This window comes from Lolium rigidum, chromosome 2 (assembly GCF_022539505.1).
Source record: "Lolium rigidum isolate FL_2022 chromosome 2, APGP_CSIRO_Lrig_0.1, whole genome shotgun sequence".
Classification (NCBI taxonomy): domain Eukaryota; kingdom Viridiplantae; phylum Streptophyta; class Magnoliopsida; order Poales; family Poaceae; genus Lolium; species Lolium rigidum.
The window spans coordinates 55,574,461-55,587,587 of NC_061509.1; positions in this window are offsets into that span (position 1 = coordinate 55,574,461).

Consider the following 13,127-nt stretch of genomic DNA (forward strand, 5'->3'; position numbering starts at 1 on the left):
CCAGAAACATGGTTATCGCACAACAAGCAACTTAATAAGAGATAACGTGCATAATTACATATTCAATACCACAATAGTTTTTAAGCTATTTGTCCCATGAGCTATATATTGAAAAGGTGAATGATGGAATTTTAAAGGTTGCACTCAAGCAATTTACTTTGGAATGGCGGGAAAATACCATGTAGTATAGGTAGGTATGGTGGACACAAATGGCATAGTGGTTGGCTCAAGTATTTTGGATGCATGAGAAGTATTCCCTCTCGATACAAGGTTTAGGCTAGCAAGGCTTATTTGAAACAAACACAAGGATGAACCGGTGCAGCAAAACTCACATAAAAGACATATTGAAAACATTATAAGACTCTACACCGTCTTCCTTGTTGTTCAAACTCAATACTAGAAATTATCTAGACCTTAGAGAAACCAAATATGCAAACCAAATTTTAGCATGCTCTATGTATTTCTTCATTAATAGGTGCAAAGCATATGATGCAAGAGCTTAAACATGAGCACAACAATTGCCAAGTATCACATTACCCAAGACATTTATAGCAATTACTACATGTATCATTTTCCAATTCCAACCATATAACAATTTAACGAAGGAGAAACTTCGCCATGAATATTATGAGATAAGAACACATGTGTTCATATGAACCAGCGGAGCGTGTCTCTCTCCCACACAAGCATGATGTAATCCAATTTATTCAAACAAAAACAAAAACAAAAGCACACAGACGCTCCAAGTAAAGCACATAAGATGTGATGGAATAAAAATATAGTTTCGGGGGAGGAACTCGATAATGTTGTCGATGAAGAAGGGGATGCCTTGGGCATCCCCAAGCTTAGACGCTTGAGTCTTCTTGATATATGCAGGGGTGAACCACCGGGTGCATCCCCAATCTTAGACTTTTCACTCTTCTTGATCGTAGTATATCATCCTCCTCTCTTGACCCTTGAAAACTTCCTCCACACCAAACTTGAAACAACTCATTAGAGGGTTAGTGGACAATAAAAATTAACATGTTCAGAGGTGACACAATCATTCTTAACACTTCTGGACATTGCATAAAGCTACTGGACATTAATGGATCAAAGAAATTCATCCAACATAGCAAAAGAGGCAATGCGAAATAAAAGGCAGAATCTGTCAAAACAGAACAGTCCGTAAAGATGGATTTTATTAGGCCACCAGACTTGCTCAAACGAAAATGCTCAAATTGAATGAAAGTTGCGTACATATCTGAGGATCACTCACGTAAATTTGCATAATTTTCTGAGTTACCTACGAGAGAATTAGACCCAGATTCGTGACAGCAAAGAAATCTGTTTCTGCGCAGTAATCCAAATCTAGTACTTACTTTACTATCAAAGACTTTACTCGGCACAACAAAACACAAAACTAAGATAAGGAGAGGTTGCTACAGTAGTAAACAACTTCCAAGACACAAATATAAAACAAAGTACTGTAGCAAAATAACACATGGGTTATCTCCCAAGAAGTTCTTTCTTTTTAGCCATTAAGATGGGCTCAGCAGTTTTAATGATGCACTCGCAAGAAATAGTATTTGAGGCAAAAGAGAGCATCAAGAGGAAAATTCAAAACACATTTAAGTCTAACATGCTTCCTATGCATAGGAATCTTGTAAATAAACAAGTTCATGAAGAGCAAAATAACAAGCATAGGAAGATAAAACAAGTGTAGCTTCAAAAATTTCAGCACATAGAGAGGCATTTTAGTAACATGAAAATTTCTACAACCATATTTTCCTCTCTCATAATAATATCCAGTGGTATCATGAGCAAACTCAACAATATAACTATCACATAAAGCATTCTTATCATGAGTCTCATGCATAAAATAATTACTCTCCACATAGGCATAGTCAATTTTATTAGTTGTAGTGGGAGCAAATTCAACAAAGTAGCTATCATTATTATTCTCATCAAGTGTAGGAGGCATAGTATAATCACAACAAAATTTACTCTCCATAGTAGGTGGCACCAAAAGACCACTATCATTATAATCATCATAAATAGGAGGCAAAGTATCATCAAAGAAAATTTTCTCCTCAATGCTTGGGGGACTAAAAATATCATGAAAACCAGACTTCCCCAAGCTTAGAACTTTCTATATCATTATCAACAATGGTGTTCAAAGCGTTCATACTAATATTACTACCGAGCATGCAAATAAGATTCCATAGGTTTTTTAATTTTCGCATCAAACAATCCATGTTTTAAATCAGGAAATAGAATAAGAAGCTCACTCTTGTACATTATGCCAAACTAGTGTAAACAAGAAACAACAAGATGCAATTGCGGGATCTAAAGGAAATAGCTTTGAGCACACACACAACGGCGCCGGAAAAATACTTTACACGGGACCGTAGTATGAGTGCCTTTTTACCTTTCCTCCCCGGCAACGGCGCCGGAAAAGTGCTTGATGTCTACGGGAGCTTCTATTCTTGTAGACGGTGTTGGGCCTTCAAGAGCGAGAGGTTTGTAGAACAGCAGCAAGTTTCCCTTAAGTGGATACCCAAGGTTTATCGAACTCGGGGAGGAAGAGGTCAAAGATATCCCTCTCATGCAACCCCGCAACCACAAAGCAAGAAGTCTCTTGTGTCCCCAACACACCTAATAGGTGCACTAGTTCGGCGAAGAGATAGTGAAATACAGGTGGTATGAATAAGTATGAGCGAGTAGCAACGGTGCCGGAAAAGTGCTTGCTGGCGTGTAGTTGATGGTGGTAATATTGCAGCAGTAGTAACACGATAGAAACAATAAACAAGCGGTAGTAACTCAGCAGTATTTAGGAACAAGGCCTAGGGATTAGACTTTCACTAGTGGACACTCTCAACATTGATCACATAACAGGATAGATAAATGCATACTCTACACTTTTGTTGGATGATGAACACATTGTGTAGGATTACACGAACCCTCAATGCCGGAGTTAACAAGCTCCACAATAATGCTCATGTTTTAGTAACCTTTAGTGTAAGATAGATCAACGAGACTAAACCAAGTACTAGCATAGCATGCACACTTGTCACCTTCATGCATATGTAGGAGGAATAGATCACATCAATATTATCATAGCAATAGTTAACTTCATAATCTACAAGAGATCATAATCATAGCATAAACCAAGTACTAACACGGTGCACGCACTTGTCACCTTTGCACACATGCGGGAGGAATAAAACTACTTTAATAACACATCACTAGAGTAGCACATAGATAAATTGTGATACAAACACATTGCAATCATAAAGAGATATAAATAAGCACCTCACTATGCCATTCAACGGTGAATAAGTATTCCGTGAAATCTAGCCTAAGAGACCCACACGGTGCACACACTTGTCACCTTTACACACGTGGGACGAGGAGTCTCCGGAGATCACATAAGTAAAACTCACTTGACTAGCATAATGACATCTAGATTACAAGCATCATCATATGAATCTCAATCATGTAAGGCAGCTCATGAGATTATTGTATTGAAGCACATAGGAGAGAGATGAACCACATAGCTACCGGTACAGCCCCGAGCCTCGATGGAGAACTACTCCCTCCTCATGGGAGCAGCGGCGGTGATGAAGATGGCGGTGGAGATGGCAGCGGTGTCGATGGAGAAGCCTTCCGGGGGCACTTCCCCGCTCCGGCAGGGTGCCGGAACAGAGATCCTGTCCCCCAGATCTTGGCTTCGCGATGGCGGCGGCTCTGGAAGGTTTTCGTGGGTTTCGTCGAACGCCTCAGGGTTTTCGCGACGGAGGCTTTTTATAGGCGAAGAGGTGGCTCTGGAGGGCTGAAGGGCTGGCCAAACCCTAGGGGGGCGCGGGCCCCCCCTAGGCCGCGCCAGGGCATGGTGTGGTGGGCCTGTGCCCCCCCTCTGGTCCCTCTCGTGTGTTCTGGATGCTTCCGGGGATTCTAAGATCTTTGGCGTTGATTTCGTCCGATTCGAGAATATTTCGTTACTAGGATTTCTTAAACCAAAAACAGCAGAAAACGGAACCGGCACTTCGGCATCTTGTTAATAGGTTAGTTCCAGAAAATGCACGAATATGACATAAAGTGTGCATATAACATGTAGATAACATCAATAATGTGGCATGGAACACAAGAAATTATCGATACGTTGGAGACGTATCAATCAACACAACCTCCTACTTTACAGTGAGGTAAAACTTCAAATAAAGCTCCAGAAGAACGACTCGGAGTCTATCTTATTGCTAACTCAAGTTCAAGAGCTACTTGGCTTGCTATCGAAATCTAGCTACTTAGGTGCTAGGATTAGGGAAAGGTTCCCTTCTATTACTAGTCTAGGTTTCCATTATAACTGATGCAGATGTTGACTCCATTGACTTCTTTGATTGGATTCTTCATCTTGTTGCAGTTGACTCCTTTGTCTTCGAGTTCCACGGTAGTTTCTCCTTCGGTGCCTTGATCTAAGAAGGGGGTTCAAATGGGATAGAATGAGTACGAGCGTACTCAGCAAGTTCATATTAGGAAATATGTGTATCATGCACTAGCTACGGCCATAGACCAGAAAGTCATAGGCCAATGCAAGTTTTCATAAACGTTTCTTCCAAAGGTTTATTTTATTCTGAAAACTATGCCCATCAGTCTTCACAGGTTGACTAGAACTTCGTGGAGTTCCTTTCCTGCCGCGTTCGCAGTTCCCTTCCCGGAACAGGGAGTGACAGTCACAATTCTTGATACCCTCTGCAGAGGTGCGTTACTTTACCCCACAAGAGATCTTAACTTTGTTGCTGGCCGAGAGTATGTCCCCGTCCACACTTCCTTGGGTGCGAGGCCCAGTATAAGATCCAAGCCAATCACTGCCTTCTCCGCGACCCTGCAAACCCACCCTTTTGTCCAACCGTACACCTCCAGTAGACTTCCCCGATAATACGGCTTTACTCATGGTGTACTCCGGACAATCCCTCATAGATCGAAGAGCTTATCATCACTAATGGATGGGGATTTAAAAGGATTTCCCAACCTATTGCGGCAGTGCCTCCAGCACCCCACCGGCTCTCCGATCCGTTGGCGTGCGAAGGGAAAAGATACGACTGACTTCCCGGAGCCATTATAGATCTTATGGATAACGCGATTTGTACGGTGCTAGAATCACTGGACGACATTGGTACTTAGTCCTAGATGAGTAGTACCCATGCAATGGAACCTCCACCATATCAACACATACCATGGTTCCATTGCCCACCACATAGTCATATTCATAATTGTAAAATAATACTTTGCTTTTCAATGCATGAGTGATAAGTATAGTACTTTGCATATAATTTGATAAAATAATCAAATGACATGAGCAAGCGATGAACTTGCCTTTCTTGACTGCAAGATTATGCAGGCAAAAGCTTCGATACGTGAGAACTCCAAATGCTGAAATACCATCATCGTCCGGTAAGGACAATGTTTAAAGAACTGGCAAAGATGCTATAATGCATAATATGAGATGCAATCGTCCCGAGCGTAACCTAACCTCGATGATTTAGGATGTATGAGTTGTAATATTTCTTTAGGGTTGGTTGCACTTTTAGAATGGTTCTCAAACAAGGTTCTTATTAGGGTTTGGTTATATTAGCATCATAATCAAGTGATATAATGCATCATAACAATCATACATACAAAAGAAGAGTGGTGGAATAATATGTAAAGAACAGTTGTCAATTTTAAGTTCTACCGAACATGGTTGATGATTACTTCTACTATACTTCAAAAGAATAACTTTTGAAGAACATGTTGTTTAAGAATTAATGAGTATTTCAAAGAAGGATTAGGCTTCTAAGGTTTGATTGACATTTGTACTTCAAAAGAATAACTTTTGAAGAACAGGTTAAATAGGAATATGAACTATTATATATAGTTGCTATGGCTTCTAGGGTTTACTATTGGATTCATTTAGTTTTACTAATAGGAACTAGTTGATTCTTAACTTGGGTTGGTTCTATATACAACAAGTATTGACAGGTTTATTACTATGGTTGATTATGGTATCATATCAAAGGATGATGGTCAAGATGGTTCTATAAATTAGCTATTAGGGTTTACTATGGTTTCACAATTGCTTCACTAATTAATTTTTAACTGCTTCTAATCTAAGTGACTTATCATTTCCTAAGTAGGGTTTAGTTGATTAGGAGCATGTGATGTGATTTGCTACACAAGGTTGGTATTAGGATTTATCATCATGGTTTAACTAGGGTTTGATGGTTGAGGTTGATTTTAATGGTATGACATATAGAAGTGGTGATCAATGGTACTAATCCACTTAACAAGTTAGGGTTTATACCTAGGTGGCATTAGTGGATCATATATGTTTTACTAAAAGTAAAGACATGAAATGATGATCACATGTGAATTGGTTTTATGTTGATGGATTATAAGCATGCATTCATTGGTTTCTTACTAGGGTTCTATAGGTATAGATGAATCTCACATGATCACATGTGATAAGCAACTAGGGTTTTAGAGTTACTACTAAAGTGTAATGATCACATGGGTTAAATCCTTAGGGTTTTAGGTTTGCAACTACTATGGATGAACACATGAAATAATGAGATCAATGTCTTACTTAAATTAAAACTAGGGTTTCTAAATTATGGTACAACTCCTAAAATGATGATTAGTAATAGAGTTGTGGTTACTAATTACTTTGAATCAAAATTAGGAATGGTTTGACATTTATTAATTTTCACAAGATTTAATAATTAGAGTAATTCTTATTTAGGTTTAATTAAGAATGAGGGTTTAATAATTGTTATTAGGTGTAAAGTATTTAACTTGTTAACTTAAGAATGTTTAAGTAAATAATTGTTGATCTACCAAAATAATATTGACTTTTAATATTTTCTTGAGTTATTACTATTTAAAGAAAATAGAAAATAGTAATTTGCAAATTAGGGTTTATGAATTACCACTAATAATTAAGTTAATGTAAATATGATAAATAAAATTAATCTTAACATTTTACTTAGTTACTGAATAGTTAAAATTTAATTTTGGAACTTCACTAATTATTGAATTCAATTTGCATTTTAAACAATTAGAAAGACATAATTAATAAAGATAAAAATAAGTGAATTTTTATTTTGACACACATTTTTGTTTTATATTTTATTTGGGTAGAGTTTATTTTTGTGAGCATTTTGATATATTATTCATATTTTTCTGAGTTGAAATGGATTTTCTAGAATTTTGCAAAGTCTCGGCAATTTACTTGGAATTTGAAATCAAAGAGAAATACTAAGTATACCCGGCCTAGTACTACTCCGGTGGTCGACTAGTGGGCCGGAGGCCGGGTCGGCAGCCACGAGGGCTTGACCAAGTCAAAAGTGCTGCAGGGCCCCATATCCACGTCATCTCGCCGGAGAGAGCGCCGGCGAGCAACGGCGACGAGGCTACGGGGCACCGGAGACGTTGCTTTTCGGTGCGTTAGAACCAGGACTCGACGCTGAGCAAGTGAGCATCAACGCCACCACTTTAAGGTCACCGGAGCATCGCCGGTGAGCTCATCTGCGGCGGCGCAGTCCGGCCAACTTATGAACTAACGCTAGGATGCACTCTAGGAAGCAAGAAGTAGCTCATTCGACGCGCCTGCTCACCTTGATGCTTCCCAGATGCTCGACGGAGCCTGCCGGAGACGAGGACGACGACAAGCTTCGATTTTCTGCGGGATGCCGATCAAAGGGAACGGTCGATTGGCGGCAGTTGAGACCTCCTCTCCTCGATTCCTTCCACGAGGATGATCTGCAGGTTCTTGCGCATCCTCCAAGCCACTCGACGGTCTCCGGGGTGCTCTCAATCGACGGCGCCATGTAGGTCACCGGCGACAGAGAGTGGAGTTTTGGGGAAGAATGAGGGAGTGAGAGAGAATGAGGTGAGGTGGCAATGATTAGGGCTTCCACGACGATCCTCCCCTCCTATTTATAGCTCCCGACGAGGTCAACATCGACGGCGAGCATCGATGACCTGCGGCCGAGATGTGGCGGTCATGTGGTTAGGGTTTCGGGCGCGAATCGTGGCGATTTAAGATAGACTCGGACGCGAGATAGATTGGGCGAGGTTCTGAGATGGCCTGCAGCGTCCGGGGTCAGGCTTATCATCGACGGTGAGGTGGCCGGGGATCTCCTCTGCGCTATCGTCGTTGAGGAAGAAGACGAGGCTTCTTTTCTTCCTCAACGAAACGATACGGTGGCGTGGATCGTTTCAGTGATGGGCTGGGCCGGTGCTGGGCTTCGACACAGGCTGCTACGTGGGCTGCTGCGGCTACCAGGTAAGCCCCCTTTTCTTTTTATCTCCTTTTCTATTTTATGTTTTTATTTTCTGTTTTGAATTTGTTATTTGAATTCAAATTTGAATTCTGTTTTGTTTTTGTAGGTTCTTAAACATTTGAATATCAGTATAACTTGATAACCATGCTCACTTGTATAATCTTGTTATTTAAACAAATATTTAGTTTAGGATTTAATTAATATCTTGTGAGGCTTGAGTAAAATATAAATGGTTTAGTTATTTATTTCAATTCTCTTTTTAATTTAGGAACCAGATCTATTTAAATGATTTGAAATTTAGAACATGTGGATGGTGAACACATTTTATTTTTCTTGTGCTTAACCATAGTGATCATTCACATATAATGGTAAAGGAAATGGAATTGGTTCATGATTTTATGTGGAGAATTATTCCTAAGGTTTTAAGAAAATGGTTAAGAAAGTTCTATAATCACTAATCTGGTTTTAGTAAACTTTAGCTTGAACTAATTAAGATGGATCCTATGTTTATAATTAGCAATGCATTTGCTAATGATGGTTTAATTTATAGAACACTACTTCATTTGGTCTACTAGGATGGAAAGGTAGGGTTTAATATTTTATGTGAAGTGATTCCTATGTGAAAGGTTTAGGGTTTTGGTGATGCTTCACTAATTGAAGTATTAAATAGGCATGAGGCATGGCAGGGTTATAATTATAATCCAAAGTAATCCATGGGTTGGAATTCACATGTAGTTTAGGGTTTAAGTTGTGATCACCAATATGATACACAACTAGAATTAGGATATGGCATAAGCTTTGGTTATGTTCTACTAATGGGACATGGCTCTCACCTCCAAGATTAAAGGTTGGTTTGAACAAGTAGAATTTAATACTACTCTAATATTCTCTAGGATAGGCATGGATATGGTTAGCATCTATAACCTCTCTCACTTCTCAATATCTTGGAATATCCTAAGGTCCTACTCAAGATATGATGATATGATCCTCTAAATATATGGTTTCCCTAGGAATTCTACCTTGGTATCTTCTGTAGCTTGTTCTCCAGGAAATCTGATAAACCTGCATCTTGTGGTATGCCTCCACCTCCTAGCTTCTTCATCTTGATCCTAGCTAATGTATGGAGTGGCTCTATGTGTTGTTCCCATGTATCATGGTACTTGATGAGCAAATGGATTGTCGTCGTGGTGAACAGACAGATGCCATAGGATGGCTTAAGTTGGAGCCGAATGGACGTATGAGGATTCGGGGGAGGGTTTGCGATTAGATGGGAAGAACTTCCGGATGCTTTCCTCAAGAACACAACCAAAGGCCAGTATGCAAGAAGAGATACAAGAGGAAGAACTCTTTACTAGATCGCTAGCTTTATTGAACTCAACATGGTTACAAGTTTCTCAGTACACGGATCTCTCTATGGTCTCGTTGCGTCCTTCTCGTTCTCTTGTGGATCGCGCCCGTATAGAGGGCTGCCCCCTCTCCTTATATAGGGGAGAGGGTGGCTTACACAGGAAGAAACCCTAATGGCATCTTTGACTAGACAAACTACTTTACAAAGCTACTTTAATCATAGATGACACCGGAGTCCTCTTTAATCAGGGGCGCTGACGTCCTCCGGTTTCTTTGACCGTCACCCTTCTCTTTATCGTCATCCCTTCGTCAAAAGTCACTTTGCTTAGCTCATCTTGTCTTCTAGCTCTGGAGAGAATCTTTGACCAGTCCTGCCGACAGGCTCTCCTTTCCGGTATCTTCTTTACCGGATTCCGGTATACCCCTCTTGGGAATACCGGCTTAGCTCCACTTAGCTAAACTCTTATCCTCAGGTTCCGGTATAAACATTAAACCGGTATCTTGATGGCACGAGCCATCCGGTTTGGCATGCCTTTGGCATACCGGGGGTTATCCCCCCAACATTAGTCCCCGAAGCTGGTATAGCCTGGAGGATTCTATCCTACAGGCCATGCCAGGTTCTCATTTTCCTCGGATACCGGTTTAAATGCTCAGGTCATGAGCCTAGTTCCGGCACCTTTACCCTTGTTCTTTTTCTTCTCCTTGCAAAGCTCGTTCCGGCATCTCCATTGTCCGGTATCATGTGTCTTTATTGCTTCCTCGGCGAAGTCGAGAATATCTCGGGCCCCGCGCCTGACAGAGACATGCGCACTGTGGATGACGCGCCAGTGTCAGGGGTCACTTCCCTTCGACTCCCGCGCGCTCATTTAATGCACCGCAGCTGATCCCACTACCTCTTCGCGATCCCGTGTGCGCCTCCGTGTGGCTCCGCGTTTCTTCGCGTGTACTCCCTCGCCACGTGGCAGCCCAAGGCGCGAACCGTCGTGGGCCGCGAGGCGAACCGCCGCGGTCCAGCGGTTCCCTGCCCACTTTCTTTCTCCTATATAAACGCAACTGCCCGTTCCTCTTCATCTTCTTCGCATTCTCCTCCTTCGCGCACAGAGCTCCAAGCCCTTGCGCCACCGCCGTTCTCCGTCCGCCGTCGCTCGTTCAAGCTTCGGCGCCCGGCGAGCTCACGCCGCGCCCCTGTTGGACTTCGCCGTGCGGAGATCTTCGGCAGCAACCCCGTCGTGCCCGCCGCATTCGCGTTTCCTCGCGAGCTTTTCCGCCTCGCCGTCGACGTAGCACGCCGGCGACCGCAGACCCGCTTCACCGCCAGCGAACACTTCCCTCAGCGACCGCGCCGCTCAAGGTTGGTACCAATTTGCTTTACTTGCCCTTCGCTCGCTTTCCAGATCTTGTGCCTTTGGTGTTCTTATTTGCTCCTTTTCTTTGGTTTTCTTCTTACTCGTAGATCTTCACGCGGGGTTCAAGTTTGGGATTTCTGTTTCTTCGCCTCTCCTTGCAATGTCTGGCGAGGGGTCTACCTCTGCATCCTCTTCTTCCCCTTCTCTCAAGCGCCGTAGACCCTCTCCCGGCGAATCTACGGCCTCTGATCCGATGGAAACCGACTCCGGCAATCGGCAAGAATCCGGTAGCCACCAAGAGTCCGGTGGCCCCCTAGAATCCGGTAGCTTTAGCCAAGCTTCCGGTAGCGCAACCTCCAGCAGCTCCAGCCAATCTTCCGGTGAGGAGCCTTCCCCAATTACCCGTGGAGCCTGGATGGGTTCCAGTGTCACCCAATTTGAAATAGATTGGTTATACCGGTCTCGATGGATTCCGGAAGGAGTTTCTTGCCGGATTCCGGGTGACGAAATCGAACCGGATCCGGAAGATGACGAATACGTTGTCTTTCTAGCTCACTTTGAGCGTGGCTTCGGCCTTCCTGCCTCTCCCTTTTTCCGCTCCTTCTTAGATTTTTACAAACTCCAACCTCACCACCTTCCTGGCAACGCCATTTTCTACCTCTCTTGCTACGCCACCTTCATGGAGGCCTATATCGGCATCCGTCCCACTCGTGAGACGTTTGCTCGCTTCTTTGCTCTTCGGATTAACTCCGTTCAGGGCAAGGATATTCCTAAACCCAAGCCTCCCGTTCAGTGCGGGTCTTGCATTATCGGCTCCCGTCAAGGGAGCCCCTTTTTAAGTTTTCCGGCCTCGAATCCTGCCGGTTGTGGCAAGGGACTTTCTTCTACGTGAAGAACACCGGCCGCGCCGATCTCATCGATCTTCCTCCCTTCGAAGCGGGGCCTCCCAGCAGGACCAACTGGGGCTACAACCCGAAGTCTGATCATGCTTGAAACCAGCCGGGTGGTACGCTTCTTGGCTTCTTTGAAGAAGGAGACCAACATCCGCTCGGATGACATCATCCGTACTTTTATTTCGCGCCGGGTGCTTCCTCTCGCAACGCCGCGCGCATAGGATGAGCGAGATGTATGGCCCGGAGATCCTACCAAGATCACGGGCCGTCCTCTTAGCAAAAGGGATGTTATTCGCAAGGCTAAGCAGATTTGCCAAACTGCTATGCCATCTGATTGGGCATGGGGCCTTCTTCCCCTCAGCACTGATAATCCTCCAACCCAAGAAGTAAGGGATTATGCGACTGGGGTTGTTCTTGGCCGGTAGCTTTCTGCTCTTGCTAATCTTGCTTTTTCCTGTTTCAGGCCAAGGACCGCTTCCCCCTTATCGAAGCAGAGCGGCGAGGACCTTGCCGGAAACGCGCCTTCGACTCCTTCGACCCGGATCCTTTCGTCTTCTGGAAAGACTTGAAGATGGGCAAGACCCCGGCAGCGCGCCTTGGCCGGTCTCCGCCGGAGCCAACCGGGTCCGCTGACGACTTGGTCACGCTTGAGGTATTTTCTTTTCCGGTTTCTTTTACCTTTCCGCTATCGCTTTCCTGCGAACTGCTTCTTAGCCAAATCTTGTTCATAGATCCATGAGCGCGTGCCGCCCCTGCGCGCCGAGGCCGGCTCCGAGTTTGTGGACAAGCTCATGGCCCAGGGCCAAAAGAAGAAGCAGCCGGCATCTGATGCCGGCGGCAGCCAGGCCCCTCCCTCCAAGCGCTTCCGGACCGAGCCCCTGGGGGAGAAGCAGGTGGGCATGCGTCGCTACGCGCGCAAAGCGATGCCAACCTCTTCCGGGTAAGTTACTTATTTTCCGGTTGGCCTTTTCTTCGTCAAGTTCTTTTTCCGGTTTCCCTTTTCCAACCGTTTTTCTTTCTTTTCTCAGCCCTGCGCTCAAGCTTGGCCCAAGGCCATCGGGCTCTGAAGATTCTACAAGGACTTCAACCCCTCCTCCTCACTCAAGCCCGGCACCTCCTGGTGCCGGCAACATCTCTGCCTCCCTTTCGGGGGCACAACAAATCGGGGCGTGCGGCCCCTTCACCGTCGGATCACCGCACGGAGGAGGATTCTTCCTTCCCTCCGAAACCCAAGACAC